At 37.9% G+C, this 22059-nt stretch overlaps 1 long non-coding RNA gene across 3 annotated transcripts in view; it reads right to left on the reverse strand.

The window, feature by feature from the left end:
• The window catches only part of LOC123606427, a 163797-nt gene that overhangs the window by 139595 nt on the left and 2143 nt on the right, over positions 1–22059 (reverse strand). For all 3 annotated transcript variants that reach the window (XR_006716276.1, XR_006716278.1, XR_006716277.1), the window contains exon 2: positions 3076–3208. This is a non-coding gene — a long non-coding RNA (uncharacterized LOC123606427). The remainder of the gene's footprint in view (positions 1–3075; positions 3209–22059) is intronic.

Here is a 22059-nt window from a genome sequence, read left to right on the forward strand (position 1 = left end):
AGGGTTCCCGTTTCTCCACATCCTCTCCAGCATCTATAGTCTCCTGATTTGTTCATTTTGGCCACTCTGACTGGCGTGAGGTGATATCTGAGTGTGGTTTTGATTTGTATTTCCCTGATGAGGAGCGACATTGAGCATCTTTTCATGTGCCTGTTGGCCAACCCGATGTCTTCTTTAGAGAAGTGTCTATTCATGTTTTCTGCCCATTTCTTCACTGGGTTATTTGTTTCTTGGGTGTGGAGTTTGGTGAGCTCTTTATAGATTTTGGATACTAGCCCTTTGTCCAATATGTCATTTGCAAATATCTTTTCCCATTCCGTTGGTTGCCTTTTAGTTTTGTTGGTTGTTTCCTTTGCTGTGCAGAAGCTTTTTATCTTCGTGAGGTCCCAGTAGTTCATTTTGCTTTTAATTCCCTTGCCTTTGGGGATGTGTCAAGTAAGAAATTGCTATGGCTGAGGTCAGAGAGGTCTTTTCCTGCTTTCTCCTCTAGGGTTTTGATGATTTCCTGTCTCACATTCAGGTCCTTTATCCATTTTGAGTTTATTTTTGTGGATGGTGTGAGAAAGTGGTCTAGTTTCAACCTTCTGCATGTTGCTGTCCAGTTCTCCCAGCACCATTTGTTAAAGAGACTGTCTTTTTTCCATTGGATGTTCTTTCCTGCTTTGTCAAAGATGAGTTGGCCATACGTTTGTGGGTCTAGTTCTGGGGTTTCTATTCTATTCCGTTGGTGTATGTGTCTGTTTTTGTGCCAATACAATGCTGTCTTGATGATTACAGCTTTGTAGTAGAGGCTAAAGTCTGGGATTGTGATGCCTCCTGCTTTGGTCTTCTTTGGAGAAATATACATTCTTGTTCTTGGGTTTTAGTAGATTTTGAATAGTCTTATGAGACTTCATATGTTTGTGAGACACACTGACAAGATATTCTGAATAGTAGGTTAGTTAATGAAAATGTAACAAGATATTTTACTTATAGAGCAGCTGTTCCAATGTTTGGGCATTCCACGTCAAGCTGCTATGAGCTAATCTAGTCCAAAGAGGCTTTACTGAAAGTATGTTGTAATAAACAGTGTCCACTGGGTGAATTTGCCTAAATAGTTTTTTGTGCATTATGTCTGTGGGAAAAGACATATGATATTTTGAAAGCTGTTTTGCTTTGATTCACTGGGAGTGAAGTAATTCTTCTTTCACAAATTCTAATTGTATGACACCATAGAATAGGCTTAATCCAGGTTGTAAAAATGTGTAAGTCCTACTGTATTAATTCCCCTTTGGAGGACATATATAATTCGTTTCTGTAGATCTTTATCATACATGCCTTCTTGTTCAACTATTTGCATATCTTTCACTCCTTAAAAACAACAGCAATAACAACAAAAAACCAAAAAAAAAAAAAAAAAACCCAAAACCCCCTCACAAACAAAATAGGTATCCTGATTCTATTCATTTCAACCTCTAAGAGTATATGAAGAACATAGTTTTTGTGGAGCATTTTCTCATATTTTTGTAGCAAACTAGGATATGCTGGGGGCATTTGTTCTCAAATTTTGCAAAAAAAATACCTGTGGAGTATGTTAAAATGCAGATTCCAAGGCCTCTCGAGGCTTTCATTCAGAGGGCCCATAATAGAGTTGGTAGCTGTTGTGCTTTAAGACAGCCATAGTTTATATCATAGAGCCAAAGCCCTTTTAGATGGAAGGGTGAAATTATTTGCTTCCTTTATTTGATTCTTTCCACTGGAAGACCTTGGAATGCTGTGCAAAAGTTTTGAAATAATCTTGTGCCAGACAATAATGGAAATAATGCGATCAGGGAAAAACTAGGAGGGAAAGTTTGGTTCTCATAACTGCATTGCCTGGGTATGTAACAGGGTTACATTTGATAACACGTGGTATGAGGTGTATGCCAGGAACACAGTTGATAATCACTGGGGTGAATTCTGATGTACTCCATCATTTACATGGTGCTTCCTAAATACTATGTCACCTTAAAATTTGAAAACATCCTTCTCAGACTATTCAAGTTATGACTGAATTGATGACAATATCAGGAAGAGAAACTTAAGCCCTTCTCAGATACTGTTCCATCTGCTTCATGCCATAAAACCACAGATGGTCTCTTCTCTCTTTAGGGGACTTTAACATTCTTGTTTTACAATGCTAGGAATTATAATATATACAATATGCTTCTCTGAAAGTGTCATTTATGTTTATAATATACTGTCCTTTAACCTAGAAACATGTATCATGTAAACTACAGATGTCTGTTTTTTTGCATTTATGTGGAGGGTCTCAAGTACTTGCTGTCTGTTTTCACTAAACCTTAGTGTGGAAAGAGTTTTTCTCTATGTTTGACTCCACTTGTGAGAGGCAGGCAAAGCTAGGCAGAGGAATGGGGCTGCTCTTGACAGGGCCCAACACTGGGGAGGGGTAATCTATAGTCAACAAGTCAACAGTGTTCAAGAAAGAGAAAGGTCAAATTAGGAGAAGCCCAGTGTATTCATCATCAGGGAAGAGCAGCATGTGGATAGCACAGGACAAGAAGAAAGGCTGGGATGACAGAAGGGGGCAGGAGCTGATAAGAAGAGCAAGGAAGTAAAAGGGTCCAGGCCATTTTTCCATGAGTGGGTCTGGGATTCTCAAAACTTATTTTTAGTAGCATAAAATTCCATTCTCAGGATAATACAAGCCTTTGTGGGTCACATTTTAAGTAATCATTTAAGGCATCTAAGTTCTTTTAACTACCTTCAAACACATAATCTTCAGCAAACATTGGAATTTATTCACAGAAGGCTGTGGGGGGGTATCTAAAGGGAATTCACATCCAATATCTTCATGTGATATTTCTATAGCTTCTCTGTTGGTTTCAGCCACCTTTGAAGGCATTGGATGGTGCCACCATTCCATGGCCACTGCCCACCTGTGGGCACTGATGCCTTTGTCTGGGATAGAGGTCCTTCAGAGCTTTTCAAGCTGCCAATCCTTAACATGCCCAGGGCAGGATGCAGCACCCAGAGCTCTCTGAAAGAGAATGCTGCTGTGGCTAACCCCAATATGGAGAGAATAGTTCTTCCTACCTGGCTGTCCTACTTGGTCACCAGGCATTATGGGACCTGCCTCCAGCCTCACAGAGCTTCTCAGGAAAATTCTTCCATCAGGTTTTGCCTCCTCAGGTCTCAAACATGAGTCTATGGGGGCTGATGTCAGGAGCTAGAATCAATGACACACATCACATTATTCTCTGCATTCTCCCTCTAAAAGCCCACTCTCTCTGGTTCTTCAGACACAAACCCTCTCACAAACGAATTCCTGAGACGAGCTCTACTGGTTCATTAGACATGGCTAATACATCTATATCCCACTGTGTGGAAAGTCAGACGTCTCTGCCTCTGGGGTTTACTATCATATGCAGGCATTTACTGGCCTGATTTGAAGTCCCATAATCTGTGTAGACAGCATGAGACACCTTGTACTCACTTCCGTTATATATGTAGCTTTCTAGCATTTGCCACTGCTTTCTCAGAAGACCGGGAAACAGCTGAGGTAAGCAGTTGAATTAACTTCAGACGTAGAGAACCTAAGATTCTCACATTATGGCTGATGCATACTTGCTAAAGTAGATCTATATCTTGGGATCTCTGGTATTTCCTGCACACATTCCAGGGTTCAGCTATAAGCCTCTAAGAGTGGGAATGTTGTCTAGGATCCTGTGTTGTCCCAAGGGACTTTTAGTAAGAAAGAGTAAAATTGGATAATGAAACTCTATGAGTATTAGTTACCTTTCCTCCTGAACAAAGCCTACTCTAAACAACATTATGATATAGATGAGGCTGGTCTGGTGGCACCACCAGCTCACATTTCCCTTTGCTTCTACCCCCACCTCACCCTGTCCCAAGAACCTGCCTGTGGAAGAAAAGGCCAGAAGCACTGTGACCAGAAACAAGGCTCTGGTGTAAGAAAATGGTTTCAAAGCTTAGCCTTGCTGCATGACCTTGGGGAAGTTCCTTACCACCTATAAGCCTCAATTTTTTTATCTGTCAAATGGAAATAATCTCATAGTGTTGGCATAAAGGTTGAATGAGATAATGTCTGCTCTACAGTTAGAACACAGTAAATGAAAGCCATTATTATTATTATTGGTTTTCCCTTATAGAATTCTCCCTTCCAAGATGCCCTGTGTCCTAGATACATCCTTTCCCTTCCCCCAGATAAAACCTGATCTCAGAAAAGCAATTTCTTATCATAGCTGCTAAGTGTATTGTGCCTAAGGTACTAGCATAGTTGTGGCACACAGTGGACATCTAAATGCTTTGAGTCCGTTAAGGTTCTAATGATGGATTTGCAGACTATGTTACTACTGAAGGTATTTGCATTATTAAATCATGATAACAAACTTAAAAAAGTGTTTCATTCATTCAACGAACTCATTTTGGACACCTACTTTATGTCAGGTACTGTGTTAAGTACTCACTATATGTATAGTAGTATTAGAAGATGATAAAATCTCTGTACTTGTGGAACTTTGAATCTAACAAACCAAAAAACGATAATGGGATTTCAAATACTGGTGACTGTGTAGTATGGGAAATAGAGAACAGAGTTTTAGGGGGATTAGGAAGAAAGATAGCTAAAAATGGATTAAAAGGGAAAGATTAAATGAACAACTTAAATTCTAAGTAAAAGATCATTCCAACAGGATGAGAATAATCACACATAAGCAGCCCTAATTTCAAATGCTCCCTTGATTGGAATTCAAGATTGCACACCAGCTCCCCAAAGTAGTTGGGTCTAAAATTCAGTAAACCATGCCTTTATGATCTGACTCAGGACTAGAGTCATTCCATAAAAATGTATATTCTGGAAAATGAAAATTGGCTCTTAAGAACTTAATTAGAAAAATTCTCTTCTCCTTCAGTAATCAAATGCATGTACTTCCTTTTCCCTCTATTATTAAATTAGGATCTACAAAAACCTAATGAAATTATATAAATATTCACAAAATTACTTATGAACAAACTTTTACCAGTTACTTTGTATAAAAGCATATTTCACTTAAGATGGGATTTTTATAAGCAAATAATCTTTTACTATAAGTTAAAATCTTGGAGGTTTGGAAGGGCTAATAATTTTGTGCAATATGTAGTTTTTTTATTTTCGATATATTTTTTCAAAGGATTTAGATTTCGTTAACACTAATAACTCCTCCTACAGTGGACCAGGCACTGTGGTAGGCACGTTTATAGAGCTTTTTCTCTTTTAATCTCATTTAATCATTGACATCACCCAGTGAGGTAGATTTTATGCTTGTTTTACTGATAGGAAACTGATGCTTAGAGAGGTTGAGAGAATGGGTCAAAGTCATCTGCCTAGTAGACGGAAGAAGCAGCATCTGTACCTCCAGCCTAGAGTTTTGTTCACTAGGCCAGGTGGCAGTACAAAGACTCTATGGCTAATAATCTTGGCAGTTTAGGGGGGCCTGGGTGGCTCAGTCGGTTAGGCGGCCGACTTCGGCTCAGGTCAGTCATGATCTCGCGGTCCGTGAGTTCTAGCCCCGCATCGGGCTCTGTGCTGACAGCTCGGAGCCTGGAGCCTGCTTCATATTCTGTGTCTCCCTCTCTCTGACCCTCCCCTGTTCATGCTCTGTCTCTCCTTGTCTCAAAAATAAATACACGTTAAAAAAAAAAAATTAAAAAAATAAAATAAAATAAAATAAAAAAAATCTTGGCAGTTTAGATTTTGACTTTTATCTGAAAATGGCTGATAGTTCATTCTCTGATGATTTACAGTCTGCAAATGATGTGGATGAAGTTATTCCATGGAAGCAATTGGTCTGGTTGTGAAGGGAGTTTGAATCACCTTTGTATGACAAAACCACCAAATCCCTTAATGATCTGAATCTTGGGTTGCAAGGAAAAAAAAAAAAAAAAAAAAAAAAAGGAGAAGGGTGGGCAAAGACCAACAAATAAAGAGAATAACAAGCTTTTGGTGTAGCAGCAAGGAGCAAGATACTCTGATTACCATGAGAAATTCCCATATGAATGAGAGAGACCATGCTCAGGACCCAGTTACTTGCATGTTGTAGGCTCCTGAAGGCCCTATAAACATTTATACTGGAAATGCTGCTAAAGTTGGTATCAGAACTCTTTACTGGGAAAAGAGTGGGCATTAAAGTTCACATACTTCTTATAGCAGGAGGCTCACTGAAACTTAAAACTTTGTATTCATACCCATACCCAAACTAACACTGCTAAGCACTGTAAGATTGTGGATGATTCCTGGAAATACATGACACTTGGTTTCAAGAATGTGCAAACAATAACCAGTTAATTTCCATTTCTTTCCAGTGCAGAAACTAATGTGATGGCCCGATTTCATCTTAGATGTATGTTCCAGGCCTGTATTACATTTTGATAATGCCAAACACTACACAAACCAGAAATGATGAGAAGCTAAAGCCTACTGAAGAGGTGTTTAAAATCCAAAATCAGTATTTATAGTATAGAAATGATCCAGGCTCCTGCATGACAGGTGATGGACAGTTAGTTGGATTTTAAAGATACTGCCTATCTGGAGCATGTATACTTTCAAAAATAGGAAAATATGGAATATAAATTTGAATTTGCTATGTTTAAATTCTTATTAAAATTTTAAATACAATCTGTTTTTTACTATCCCTTTATTTCTATAAATTATTTGTAAATGACTTAAAATATTAAAAAATGAATTAATAAAAAGGGCTCATTGGCCCAGATGGTGAATGGTGATTACTTTTTCCTGCTGTACTGGAGATTGTTGAGCTCTAATGTATCCTGATGTATATCAATAATTGAATGAATAAAGGATGACTCTAGATCCAGTTAATTAAGGTGTGAGGGGTTTTCAAAAAGAATATACAATAAAAGAAGGTAGACTAGAGAGGATCTCAAACTGCAGGAAAAATAAATTGTAATTTTCAAATTCAGGCATTGAATAATGGAGACAAATACAGCTATAGGTTGTATTGTAGCAAACACTGGTCTTTTCAGCTGCAGGGAATCCTATGCCTATTCCTGTCCTTCTCATTATCTCAAAGTTATAGGGTAGAGCCAATTCCACACCTCCTTTAGTTGTAAAGTTGGAGACAGCTCTGCATGCCTACAGATATATTCTCTTATGAAGACATTGTGAGAACAGTCTCTTGACTATGAAAAATAATACGTTTATACCTAAATGCAACTTTTAATATTTATTTATTTTTGGGACACAGAGAGACAGAGTGCAAGCAGGGGAGGGGCTGAGAGAGAGAGGGAGAGAGAGAGAGAGAGAGAGAGATACAGAATCTGAAGCAGGCTCTGGGCTCCAGGCTATCAGCACGGAGCCTGACGCAAGGCTTGAACTATGAAGCACGGATCATGGCCTGGGCTGAAGTTGAATGCTTAACTGATTGAGTTACCCAGGTGTCCCCCTAAATGCAACTTTTAATGAGTCTACTGTTTCTATAAGCCAGTAGCAACTCACTGCTTTGCAGCTTGCAGATTTATACTTTATGCAACACCCATATTTCACTCCTGCCTGCTCAATCGACAAATTTGCGCAGTGCAGCTGCATCCAAATATGGCATGCTTAAAATTGATGATATATATGCAAGAACAGTTACCATAGCATTTTTGTGTTACTGAAAAAAACTGGGATAACTGATATAGCCATAAGTTTAAGAAGGACTAAATAAATCACAATTCGTTGATATTCTGGAATATTATAGACCCACATAAAAATGTATATATTGGCATGAAAACTTGTCCCTGATATACATTTTTGAGTGAAAAGAAGAACAATATATTTAACAAGATCCTTTGAAAGAGAATAGATCCCCTCTATGTATATATATTAAATATCTATTTCCTTTTACATGCGTATGTAACACACGTACACATTATAGATACATATATATTATGTGCATGTATGGAATTACTGTAAGGATACTCATAGCCTTGTAAGTGATAATTTCTGGGGAGAAGGAATGAGGGTAATGTACACTTTTTATTCTAAACATTTCTGGATTGTATTCTTGTTTTACAAGAAGGTAATACATTTATAATTTAATTTTTTGTTTTTGAAGTTAGAGCATATCTGCTGTCAAGATTGTATGTTTTAAGTGGAGGGCCACTGTTACATGCCTTCTCCAAAAATGAAGTATGTGTAAAACTGGGTCTGCAGTGCCTGACTTTTTATCTCAGGCTCAGATGTTTCCTAGCATTGGGGATCTGCCATTGTCATTTTCTCTTTCTAGCATAGAAAAGGCAAAAAGTGGTAAAATGATTTTTTTTATCATCATCCAAGCTCTTGGTGGTGGAAGGTCTCAAACTTTTATATTCCAAAGGGCTACACCAGCAGGCAGGAGAAGCTTTGGACCAACTTGCCAGTGAATGACATGATACCAAATTTTATTACGTATCAAGAATTAGAACTTCATGTGTGAAACAAACACAAATTACAGACTGCCTGCAGGACTTCACAGTCACTTCTGAGAGGCGCAGAACTAAGACTGATAGGTTTTTCCAGTCCCAGTCTCATCCCCCAGCTACTGGGAACACAATTACTGAGAAAAATGCAAAGCTGAATTTCAAATGATATCACAGGGATAATTTTTCTTTCTTTTTTTTCTCTCCCCCTTCCAACTTAATCAGGGAGTGCTTTCTTGTTTGCTGGTTGCTTGACCATAAGATATCTTATGTAAATTCCTCAATAATGGAATGATGGATAGATATGTTATAAAAACACATATGGGCCTGCTGCACTTTCCCAGATATTTGCTTCTTCAGATATGTATCAGTTCTTCCATCCTGTTTTTAAGAATTCATTCATTCATAGGAATAAAAGGTACAGCACAGGGAATATAGTTGATGACATTGTAGTAGTGTTGCATGGTGATGGACGGTGACAACATTTGTGATGAGCACAACATAGTATATAGGATTGTTGAGGGGCTCCTGGGTGGTTCAGTTGGTTGAGTGTCTGACTTCAGCTCAGGTCATGATCTCACCATTTGTGAGTTTGAGCCCCGCGTCAGGCTCTGTGCTGACAGCTCAGAGCCTGGAGCCTGCTTTGGATTCTGTGTCTCCCTCTCTCTCTGCCCCTTCCCTGCTCATGTTCTGTCTCTCTCTCTCTCAAAAATAAATAAGCATTAAAAAAATTAGAGATTAGAGTTGTTGAATCACAGTGTTGTACACCTGAAGCTGATGTAACATTATGTGTCAACTATATTTTTAAACAATTCATTCATTCATCCATTCATTCATCTCTGCAAACAGTGAGCCCCTTTATGTATGAACATGAGCTCACATACCTGTATGTGTGTGCAGGTGTGTGTGCACCTGCACGCGTGTGTGCACGCACACACACACGCACACACACACACTCCTGGTACTGGGAAGGTATAGCAGGCCCATGCAGTAAGTCAGTTACTAGAGAAATCTAGGCGAAAGAGAGCTGTGGTCCTATAGCCCTATAAAGGAGCTCAGTGTGGGGGGCGCCTGGGTGGCGCAGTCGGTTAAGCGTCCGACTTCAGCCAGGTCACGATCTCGTGGTCCGTGAGTTCGAGCCCCGCGTCGGGCTCTGGGCTGATGGCTCAGAGCCTGGAGCCTGTTTCCGATTCTGTGTCTCCCTCTCTCTCTGCCCCTCCCCCGTTCATGCTCTGTCTCTCTCTGTCCCAAAAATAAATAAACGTTGAAAAAAAAAATTAAAAAAAAAAAAAGGAGCTCAGTGTGTACCCCCTGCCCAGAATTTGTGTAGGCAGACAGTTCCTTTAAGGGTGAAAGGCTCATCTGTAAACTGATTTCACATCAGTGCTGCCTGCTGCCACAGCCTAGCACTGGAACCGGCAAGGCCAGGGAAGCGCCTTCCCCGGAGGCCAGCCTGGCAGAGACTCAGGAACATAAAACACATTCCAGTGGTTGCCATCTGGGTGCACAGCTGCCAGGAGCAGCCAGTGTGTGGCCTTGAGGCCTTGGGGTGAGCCAGGGGAGGGCAGGTCTGATGCCAAGGCCTGCAGAAAGCGGCCCACAGCCCATTTGGCTCTATAGACTCTACTTGTTACTGAGAACAATACTTTTATCTAGAAAGTGTGTTGTGGGAGGTTGGAATCCCCCACGTGGGGCACGGGAGTAACTTTGGCACTCCTGAGGCTATGGAGCTGGGGAGTACTCCATGTACCTTTGTGCTCTTGACTCAGGCCACAGGGAAACCCCAGAATTACCACAAAGTCATCCCAATTCTGGCTTGGCATCACCAATCAGCTAAAAGCAATTTTCGGAAGATGCTTTCATCTAGCACTTAGTGCATGCTTGCGTCCAAGTATGTGTGTTTACTGTAGGTCTATTTTTAAGAATGAACACTCTTGATTTTCACTTTTGCAAATAGATGGGAGGGGGGGGTGCCCTAATGCCTGTTAGAACTTCAAGGGATTGGTTTTCACATGACAGAGCTTCAGAAAGGAGAAATGGTTGAAATTATCTGGCAGCAGCTTTTGAGGGACACTTACCATGTATTTACTTTTAAAATTTCAGTTCATTTGAAAGCTAGTATAGTTAAATTAACCAAAATCTAAATTAAAAAAAAGTCCTCAATTCTTCCAGGCCTACTTCACATCATCAAACTAGGCCCCGCTGGAGGCCCCATTAAAATGGCAGCTCCCACTGAGAGAGAGACAAAAGCCCCCTCTCTGAATGGGGATGCTGAAACAGTGATGGGCTCTCAGAACTGCTTTTTTTTTTTTTTTAATCCATTAAAAAAAAAGTTACCTCTGCATTGACTGTGAGAGAGTATTTATTTAGCTCTCCACACTGTGGGAAACAGAGGCGTTCTCCCTTATAAGGACACCCAGACCTTCTTGGGAGAGGAGAGAAATATGAATCCATAACATGGCTGAACAAATTCCTCCTCGCAACTGAATTCATGGAATGTTTTGGATGTGAACAGCTTAATTTTGGTGTGGTCTGGGACAAATTAATATGACTTAAATCCCACCTCACAGAGGAAGCTTCTCTTCATGACGTGGGTGGGGTTAGCACACTCACTTCCCTCAGAATTCTAACAGTGCTCTCCATTACATTTAAATGTGGCTCCCCCTCTGTCCCAGCAAGAAAAACTTCAGGAATAAAGAAATCAAAAAAGGAATAGAGAAATCAAGAACAAACTAAAAATGTATCTAAAAAACCTAATTGTGTCAAGTGTCCAGTATATGACTGTGATATTTCTTGCTACATGAATGTTATGAGAGTCTTCATGCAACAGAATAAATGCTCCTACAGGGTCTTTGTATTTGGGGAGTAAATATATTAAACACAATGATTGCTCTTCCAGTATTTCTCATGAAGCCCTGGGAATGGCTATTCCAACCTCAAAGAGACTAACAAGGAAGTATCACTCTCTTCTTTCAGAAGATGAAAAGGCTTTCACCATAATCCTTAATCAGACACTTCTGTTCTGTCACAGAGAGCTCAGTCTCTTCTTTTTTATTAAAAAAAAAAAAATTAAATTTACATCCAAGTTAGTTAGCATATAGTGCAACAGTGATTTCAGGAGTAGATTCCTTAATTCCCCTTACGCATTTAGCCCATCCCCCCTCCCATAACTCCTCCAGTAACCCTTTGTTTGCTCTTCATACTTAAATGTCTCTTATGTTTTGTCTCCCTCCCTGTTTTTATATTATTTTTGCTTCCCTTTCCTTATGTTCATCTGTTTTATATCTTAAAGTCCTCATATGAGTGAAGTCATATTATATTTGTCTTTCTCTGACTAATTTCACTTAACATAATACCCTCTAGTTCCATCCACACAGTTGCAAATGGCAAGATTTCATTCTTCTTGATTGCCAAGTAATAGAGAGCTCAGTCTCTTTAGCAGAGACTTAAAATGAGCTTTGATGTCATCCTTTCCAGAACTAAATTTCTTTATTTTTGCATATTGGAAATAAAAAGAATTACCACCTCATATGGGAGTAGGTTCTTGAGTCAAAGCTACTGTGAATATCAGCTATGTGCTTTGGATTTAGGAACCCGCTTGCAGATTGTTCACACACTTTACCTCTTCAGTTACCTTGTATTTGTAGAAGGGGGTAGTAAGAAAGATTACTCCTTGATGATCAATAATAGAATCGCTTGTATTTGGCTTTAAAATGCATCATATGCTTGTTCTTTCTGCAGACATATGCACATGATTATGTTTGGGTTCAGTTAATGTTAAAATTAGATCACTTTCCCTGAATAACTGATCATTGAGAGAAGTTCTCCAAGAATCAAGATGGGTTGTTAGGCACTTAGGCGTGGAATCCCAGGCAAGATGCCATTTTTGAGATGCCCCTAGGCTGAGGTAACCAGATGAGGGTGGTTACATGCACTTAGAGACCATGAAATGTGGAGAACCAGCTGACAACACCACTCTATGAGAACTGTCTCTGTAGTGGGAATGGATGTAAAAGCAATCTAACACAGGGCTCCTGTTCCAGACTAGGCTCCTCAGAACACGTGTCTCTCCCTATAGGCATTGATAGTACAGCATTTTTCTATCAGAATAGTATTTTGGCCAAGAATAGTAGAGCTGTGTAATTTATTACCACCGATAGAAGCCTCTGAAAATTAATCAATAAAAGGTACAAATGTTTGCATTCCTTTTTCACTACAGGAATTATAGGCCTTTGGAAGTACAAAGAACATCCCTGAGAATGGGTTTTCAAATGTTTTTTTCCCCTGGTAGTGGATTCCCTTAAAAAATAAAATAAAAATAAATACAGGCCTACCTGGAATTCTAATATGTAAAATAACACTAGGGCATCTTACTGAATGAGGAAAATTTTAAGGGCACCTGGGTGACTCGGTTAAGCGTCTGACTCGATTTCAACTCAGGACATGATCTCACCAGTACATGAGTTCGAGCCCCACATCAGGCTCTGCGCTGACAGCACAGAGTCTGCTTGGGATTCTTTCTCTCCCTCTGTCTCTACTCCTCCCCGGCTTGAGCACTCTCGCTCTCTTTCTCAAAAGAAATAAACATTAAAAAAATACATAAAAAATAAAATGAAGATAAATATAGGACTACGTGGAATTCTAATATGTACAATAACAGTAGGGCCTCTTGTTGAATGAGGAAAAATTTAGGGTTCCAGAAGCTTGTTTTGAAACTCACTGTGTTAATATGATTTTTAAACTTCCTGAACAAGAAGTTGTATAAGTCACCTGAGAATGCAACAGGACAGTAACAAACAGATGTCCTAAAATATTAGGGAAATTGGATCATTTTACTATAAGAACACGCACTAAATACAGAGACAAAGAATGAGGGTTTTCAGTAAGTGACCAAAGGTTATACTACTTTGTGACAAACTCAGGACCCAAACTCATTTTTTCCCCCACTTGCAAGCTACCGTATGATGCTGTCTTTGGAGTCTGGAATGCCTTTGAAATCAGGCTGTATGACACTCTAATCAATTTTAATGATCTACAGCTTTTAGAAGTTGGTAAAAAAATTTTATAGCAATGAACAACTTTCTACCTTTTTTTTATGCTACCACAAAACTGATCATGATTCTCAGAGATATTTTTATGTTAATAAAAATCATTTATATTTCTTTGGCCTGGTATGCATGGTTTAAATACCGTCACTTGCATTCTGGAGCTGGACATAGGACATGACATCCCTGACCAGTAAATCCCTTGAATGAGTGCATTTTCCCCCTCTGTGCATGTCTCCTTCTCGTCCATTGTCTGTCTTCTTTTCATGTCTGTCAGGCGGTGGCCATGACTGTGCACTTATAAAGGTCAGTGACCCAGCAGAGAGGGCAGGCCCTGCAGAAGGCCTGTTGATGAAGCATTTCAATGCACACTGAATTTGTTAGCTCTCTGGCTTACTCCCAGGGGCAGGGTACAATTGTTTCCTGTGTGGCATGGCACCCACCCGGAACTCTTATGGTATGGGCCATTCCAACCAGGAATCTCGAAACCACATCCTACAAAGTAAACACCCAATATTTCCCAGCTTACTACATTCTTTTATCTGGCTCTCCTTCCCTTGATTTGTCTACATACTCAATAAAATTAAAACAAAGATTTCCCTTACTTACATGAATGGTCAGTCACAGAGATGTTTTCAAAGGATTATTTGTAAAATGGAGAAGCCACATGGACAGTAAACTCGCATCTTTCAGCTGAAGAGTTTAGAAGGTGATGGTCCTAAGCTGCTTCCTATTACACATACTAAATTAAGCAAAAGCAGACTTGATACTTCTCTTGAGATTGTCTCAAGAAAGGCAACCATTTGTTTCTCTGTTTGGAGCATCTACCTTTTGGTAAAGCAATGATGATCTAGAAGTGGAAACCACTGATTGAAAAATGAAAGGCTCATCTCAAATTTCAAACTGCTACAATCTTTGCTGTAAGTAAAGAAAGGCAGCTCTTAGGTGAAATCAGATGCAAAAGTTCTAGTTATATGTTGTGGTTCTGGCCATAATGGAGTACCAAGTATCAGATTATCCTTCTTATAGAAAGCAATTATAAGCTCTAGACAAAATATTAAAGGACAGCTATTTAAACATATTGGACAGAGACCAAAGCAGGCAGAAACCAGAGGAAATTTGATCCTTGAAATAAGGAACCATTCTGGATAAGATCAATATGTTTATGGGTTTCCCCAAGGATGCTCTAGAGTCTACCTGGGACAAGACAACTTCACTTCAAACAGAAAGTCATAGTCTTATTGGCCTGAGGGTTCAGAGGATGAAGTTTGGGAGCTATCATAGTGACTGGAAATTAAGGGGTAAAAATCCCAGAAAGAGGGACCACGCAGGAAATAGGCCTCAAAACTACTTATATCATCCTTTCAAATCCTTGCCTGACCTCTGAACTATGCATGTGCAGTTCAGAGATTCCAAATTGCCCTGTGGAAAACTACAGCCAGGACACTGAAAGAATAGAACAGAGATTCCAGCTTCTGCCCACTGCATAGAGACAGACTTTAGAATCGGAGTCCTGCCAAGTTTGAGGAGCTTGGTGATTTCTCAAGATTTTTACTTAAACTTTAGAAAAGCCGTGCCTTAGACATAGAGACTAGATATCATATTTAAGAGATTTGCCCTGGGACTAATGACAAAACTGAAATGGACTCCATCAAAGCATCAAACCTAGTCTCTACAAGTTCAGGGTGCAGGGTGATCAGCCAATAATGTAACTACCAACTAGAACAAAATTCATTACTATTCAGAGGAAAATAACAAAAACCAGAGTCTATAAGGAACCCTCTACAATGTCTAGTATACATTAAACAATTACTAGACATAGGAAGAAACAGAAAACGTGACCAAATAGTAAATGACACAAGATGACTCAGATGTATGAAAGACTTTAATGCAGCTATTATATATTTGTAAAAGGACTTGAAGGATAAGATAATCATAATGAGCAGACATGTAGGGAATTAGAGCAAAGATATGGAAATTATAGAACTGAAAAGTATAATATTTAAAACCAAATTCAACAGATAGGCTTAAGAGTAGTAAAAAGATTCAGGAAATTTGAAGACATCAGTGGAGACTATCCAATCTGAAGAACAGACAGAAAAAAATGTTTTACAAGTATGTGAAAAGAACTTCAGGGTCCTGTGGGAAAACGTCAATCTAAAAACCATTTAATTGGGTTCTCAGAAGAAGAGGAGAGAGAAAATGAAAGAGAAAAATAAATTAGTAAATAGATGAAAATCTCCCAAATTTGGTAGAAAACGTCGTTATAGAGCCAAGCAGCTCAGCAAACCCATGTAAGGTAAGTACAAAAAAAACCCCCAAATACACAAACAAACAAACAAACAAACCCCACAACAACAAACCACATCTAGGCACAATTAAGCCAAGTTTCTGAAAACCAGTTGAAAAGTTGTCAAAGGAAAAAGGCATCACATAAAGGGAGAGTGATTATCACTGACTTTTCAACAGAAACAATTGAACATCTTTAAAGTGCTGAAAGATAAATTCAGTGCATTTAGAATTCTATATCCAGCAAAAATATCCTTCAGAAATGAAGGTAAAGTCTGACTTCCTAAAGATATGTCAAAGAAAAATTTTCAGGCTAAATGGAAATGATAGCAGGTACAAACTCAGATCAACAGAAGCAATAAATAGCACCAGAAATTGTTACACAAAAGTGGATATGTGTAAAATATTTTCTTTCCAACTAAAAAAAAGAGCTCACTGTTTAAAGCAAAGTTTATAACACTGTATTTTACTATTTACAATACATGCACATATATGTGACTGGGCATTAATAGAATTTTACTGTTGCTAGATTTTTACATTTTACATGCAGGAGTAAAATATTCACTCTACTAGGTAGGCCACAGTAAGTTAAGAATGCATTGTATAATACCTAGAAAATACCTTAAAAAATCCAAAAAGATAGAGTTTAAATCCACAGAGAAATTAAAATGAATATTCTAAATATGTGATTAATCCAAATAGCATAAGGAAGGAAAAACAAAGGAAAAAAGATGGAACAAATAGAAAACAAATAGAAAAATGGTAAACCTAAGTTCAACTATATCAATATTAAATGTAAATAAACTAAACACCAATTAAAATTATGGCAAATAGCATAAAAAAGCAAGATTCAAGAATATGCAATCTATAAGAGCTACAAGGAGACTAATAGATTAAAAATAAAAGTGAGGAGATACTCATGCAAACCCTAAGCAAAAGAAATACGGTGTGGCTATATTAACCCAACACAAATGTGGGCTTTGAGCAAAGGGAATGACTAGAACTTAAAGGCATTCCATAATGATAAAATGTTCATTTCAATAGGAAACATAATAATCATAAATGTTTATGCAGTTAACAACAGCTTCAAAATACATGAAGCAAAAACTGACAGAACCAAGGAAAGAAATAAATCCACAATCACAGTTAGAGACTTGAACATCATGGTTTCAGTAACTGATAGAAAAACTAGATGAAAAATCAAGACTCTAGCAGATTTGAACATCATCAACCAGTCTGACCTAATGGACTTTTATAAAATGCTATACCCCCAAACTTCAGGACACATGTTCTTTTCAAGCACACATAGAATATTCATCAGGATAGGCTATATGTTGGGCCATAAAATAAGTCTCAAATTTCAAAGGATTGAAATTTTACAAAGTTATTTCCTTACACAGTGGAGTTATAGTAGAACTTAACAACACTAAAAACCTTGAAGATTGCAAAAGGAACTGTGGCTCAAAGGAAAAATAAAAAAGGAAAATTAGAAACCATTTAAACATTTTTTTAATGTTTATTTTTTTTAAATATTTTTTTTAACGTTTATTTATTTTTGAGATAGAGACAGACAGAGCATGAATAGGGGGAGGGCCAGAGAGAGAGGGAGAAACAGAATCGGAAGCAGTCTCCAGGCTCCGAGCTGTCAGCACAGAGCCCGACGCGGGGCTCGAACTCGTGAACCATGAGATCATGACCTGAGCCAAAGTCAGACACTTAACCGACTGAGCCACCCAGGCGCCCCTAATGTTTATTTTTTGAGAGAGACAGAGAACATGAATGGGGGAGGGGCAGAGAGACAAGGGGACAGAGGATCCAAAGTGGGCCCAATGCTGACAGCAGAGAGCCTGATGCAGGGCTCAAACCCGCTAACCACGAGATCGTGACCCGATCCGAAGGCAGACGCTTAACCGACTGAGCCACCCAGGCATCTCAGAAACCATTTAAAAGTAAGTGATCATGAACATATAACATATCAAAATTTGCAGAATGCAGTTAAATCGGTGTTTAGAGGGAATAAACTTTAAATGATATTTTAGTATATGTGCTGCCGAAATGGGCACATTAAATGATATTTTGATATCATTTAAAACCAATGATATAAAATCAATGATGTAAGATTTCACTTTAAATTGCTCTAAAAGAAGAAATTAGGCCATATATATAATTTCCGTATATAAAACCATTTTTTTAAAGAGCAGAAATTGATATAATACAAAACAATAGAAGAAATTAATAAAAGCCAAAAGACGTTTCTTTGAAAAGATTAAATAAAATTAACAAACTCCTAGCCAGGCTGATCAAGAAGAAAAGAGAAGCACGAATTACCAATATCGGGAATGAAATAGAGAATAATACCATGGGTCCTATAAACATTAAAATGGTAATAAAAAATAAGGGAGTAATGCCTTTATGCTAATGGATAGTATACGAACAATTGGATAAACCTTTTGAAACATATGAACCATAGCTCCCACCTCACACCACGCACAGGTGTTAATTGAGATGTTTTTAGATCCGAACCTAGAATCTAAAACTGGTAAGTTTCCAGAAGAGAGCATAGGAGAATATAATATCTTTGAGACCATGGGTTGGCAAATATTTATTAGGAGACAAAAACATTAAACATAAAAGGGATATTTATAAATTGGACTATCAAAATTTTAAGACTTCTGTTTATCTAAAAGACCCATTAATTAAATAAAACAATAAGGCGCAGACTGTGAGAAAATATAATGCATATGTATATCTGAGAAAAGAGCTATGTAGGGAGTACAGAACTAACTACAAATCAACAAGTAAAACTCAAACAAGAATTTAAAAATGGACAAAACACTACTACAACATATACTTCACAAAAGAAATGTACAAGAATAAATGCTCAAACATCATTCACTGTCGAGATTTGCAAACTGAAACCGTAGCAATATATCATTTCATACCAAATCTTGGTGAGACCATAGAATACCTAAAACTATCATACTGTGTTAGTTGGAATATAAAATGGTACCATCTATATTATAACGTCTTATGAAGTTAAATATACAACTACCCTATCACTCAGTAATTCTACTCCTAGGTTCTTATTCAAAGGAACTGAAAATATGTCCACAAAAAAAATGTATATGAGAATATTATAGAGGTTGGGATTTACTGAAAGTGGGTGAAACAGAACTTTCTAAGGTGATACAAATATTCTCTATTACATTTATCAAAACTCATTGAATTGTACACTTCAGATATGTGCGCTTCACTGTATATGAATTTTACTTCAAAATTTTTTTTTAAAAAACCCACAACATTATCAGTTCTCCCCAAACTTGATTTAGAGATTTCAGTGCAATCCCAGTCAAGGTTCCAGTAAGTTATTTTGTGGACACTGACAAACTGATTACAAAGTTTTTATGGAGATGCATAAAACCCAGAATAGACAATACAACATCGAAGAACAAATTGGAGGATGGACACTACCTGGCTTTAAAACTTAGTATAAAAACTAGAGTAGTCAAGACAGTGTGCTGTTAGTGAAAAAACAGATCAGGGGAACAGAATGGAGAGGCCAGATGTAGACCCACATAAGCAGAGTCAACTGATTTTTGACACAGGAGCAAAGGCAATACAATGGAGAAAAGGCAGTCTCTTCAACCAATGGTATTGGAACAAATGGACATCCACATGAAAAAAAAAAAAAAAAGAATCTAGATAAATCTTACACCCTTCACAAAAATTAACTCAAAATGGGTCAAAACCTAAATGTAAAATGTGAAATGATAAAACCAAAGATAACATAGGAGAAAACCTGGATGACCTTGGGTATGGTGACGATTTTTTGGATACAACACCAAAAGCATGATCCATGAAAGAAATAATGGATAAGCTGAACTTCCTTAAAATTAAGCACTTATGCTCTGTGAAATATAACGTCAAGAGAATAAGAAGACAAGCCAGAGACTGGGAGGAAATACTTGCAAAAGACACATTTGATAAAGAACTGTATCCAAAATATACAAAGAACCCTTAAAACTCAAGAAGAAGAAAATAAACAATCTGATTAAAAGGTGGGATAAGAAAAATCTTATCAGATACCTCATGGAAGAAGACATGCAGATGGCAAATATGCACCTGAAAAGGTGTTCCATATCACATATGTCATTAGAGAACTGCAAATTAAAACAACAATGAGCTATCACTACATACCTATTAGAATGGCTAATATCCACAACACAGACAATACCAAATGGCAAGGAAGAGGTGGAACAACAGAAACTCTCATTGATTGCTGGTGGGAATGAAAAATGGTACAGTCACTAGGAAAGATAGTTGGTGATTTCTTACAAAACTAAACAAGTCTTCACATATGATCCAGCAGTTGCACTCCTTGGTATTTACCCAGAGGAACTGAAAATTTATGCTCACACAAGAACCTGTACAAAGGTGATTATAGCAGCTTTACTCATAAGTGCCCAAACCTAGAAGCATCCACAATGTCTTTCAGTAGGTGAATGGATAAATAAACTATGGTACATCCAGAAACTAGAATATTAGTTAACACTAAAACTAAATGGGCTCTCAAGGCACAAAAAGACATGGGAGAACCTTGAGTGCATATTACTAAGTGAAAGAAGCAGTCTGAAATCAGCTACACAGTGTATGATTCTAATTATATAATATTCTGGGAAAGACAAAACTCTGCAGATAATAAAAAGTTAATGGTTGCCAGGGATTAGGGACGAGGGAAGGGTACTTTATAATGATGGATATTTATCATTTGTTCAAACCCATAGAAAATACACCACCAAGAGTGAACCCTAATGTCAACTATGGACTTTGGGTAATTATAATGTGTCAATGTAGGTTTATCAGTTGTAACAAATGTAACACTCTGGTTGGGGCTATTGACAATGGGAGAGTTTACTGGGCAGGGAGTATATGGGAAATCTATGTATCTTCCCCTTGATTTTGCTATGAACCTGAAATGACTCTGAAGAAAATGTCTTAAAAAAAAAAAGGCAAGAAAAAAACCCAACTTCATGCTTGCTACTTTTTCTCTATGACATAAAATCACAATTTCATAAAAAATTGAAAGAAGGATGTAAAAGTATCCTTAAAATGATAATCCTTAAGCCTTTGTATATGCTCTATTCATTACTTCCTTGTTTTTCAAATGTTTCTTTATTTTTGAGAGAAAGAGAGAGAGAGAGAGAGCAAGTGGAGAGATGCAGAGAGAGAGGGAGACAGAGAACCCTAAGCAGGCTCCATGCTGTCAGCACAAAGCCTGATGTGGGACTTGAACTCACGAACCATGAAATCATGACCTGAGCCCAAATCAAGAATCAGAGGTGTAACTGACTGAGCCATCCAGGTGCCCCTATTCATTACTTCTATTTGCTTGTTTAGTGGAAGTAAGAATTGTTTCTAATACATATAAAGAATTAGAAAAAAAAAAAAACACCCTAAACTAATAACTGGTAGACATGTAACTTCTTAGAGACTTGGAAAGACACTTTGACAGGACCTATCAAAACAGAAATTGCTATAACTTTGACCCAGCTCTCCCCCTTGTCCCTAGAAATATTCACATAAAGTGCCAACAGATATGTGGGCAATGATCTCACTGTAGCATGGCTTGGAATAAGAACAAATTGGAGACAATTTAAATGTCTATCAACAGGGCCATGGTTAACAAATTATGGCCATCTGGGTTAATAAATACTGTGCAGCTGTTAAAAGAAAGCATAAATATTAGATACGTATGAGATACTTTTGTGTGAAAGAACTAGGCTACTGAAGAACATGAATAATAATATCTCGTTTTTAAAAAAAATTATTTATTTTGAGAGAGAGAGAGAACATATGCAAGCGTGCAAGCAGGGGAGGGGTAGAGACAGAGACAGAGAGAGAGAGAGAGAGAGAGAGAGAGAATCCCAAGCAGGCTCCACGCTGCCAAGACAGAGTCTGACACAGGGCTTGATCTCACAAACTGTGATATCATGACCTGAGCTGAAATCAAGGGTCAGATGCTTAACCTACTGAGCCACTCAGGTGCCCTGATATTATCTCATTTCTGTAAAAATAACTCCTTTATTCCTCTCTTTGCTTCTTTCCTTCCTTTTTCTTTGTAAATGAATTGAGAATGCCCTAAGGATACACATCAAACTATTAGTAGTGGTTACCACCTGGAGAAAGGGAGTGGAAAGATGGCAAGTGAGAACTTTAATCTTTTTTTAAAATTTCTTAAATAATTTTTTTAACATTTTATTATTTTTTTTACAGACAGAGAGAGATA

The sequence above is a fragment of the Leopardus geoffroyi genome, chromosome A2 (genome assembly GCF_018350155.1).
Source record: "Leopardus geoffroyi isolate Oge1 chromosome A2, O.geoffroyi_Oge1_pat1.0, whole genome shotgun sequence".
NCBI lineage: Eukaryota > Metazoa > Chordata > Mammalia > Carnivora > Felidae > Leopardus > Leopardus geoffroyi.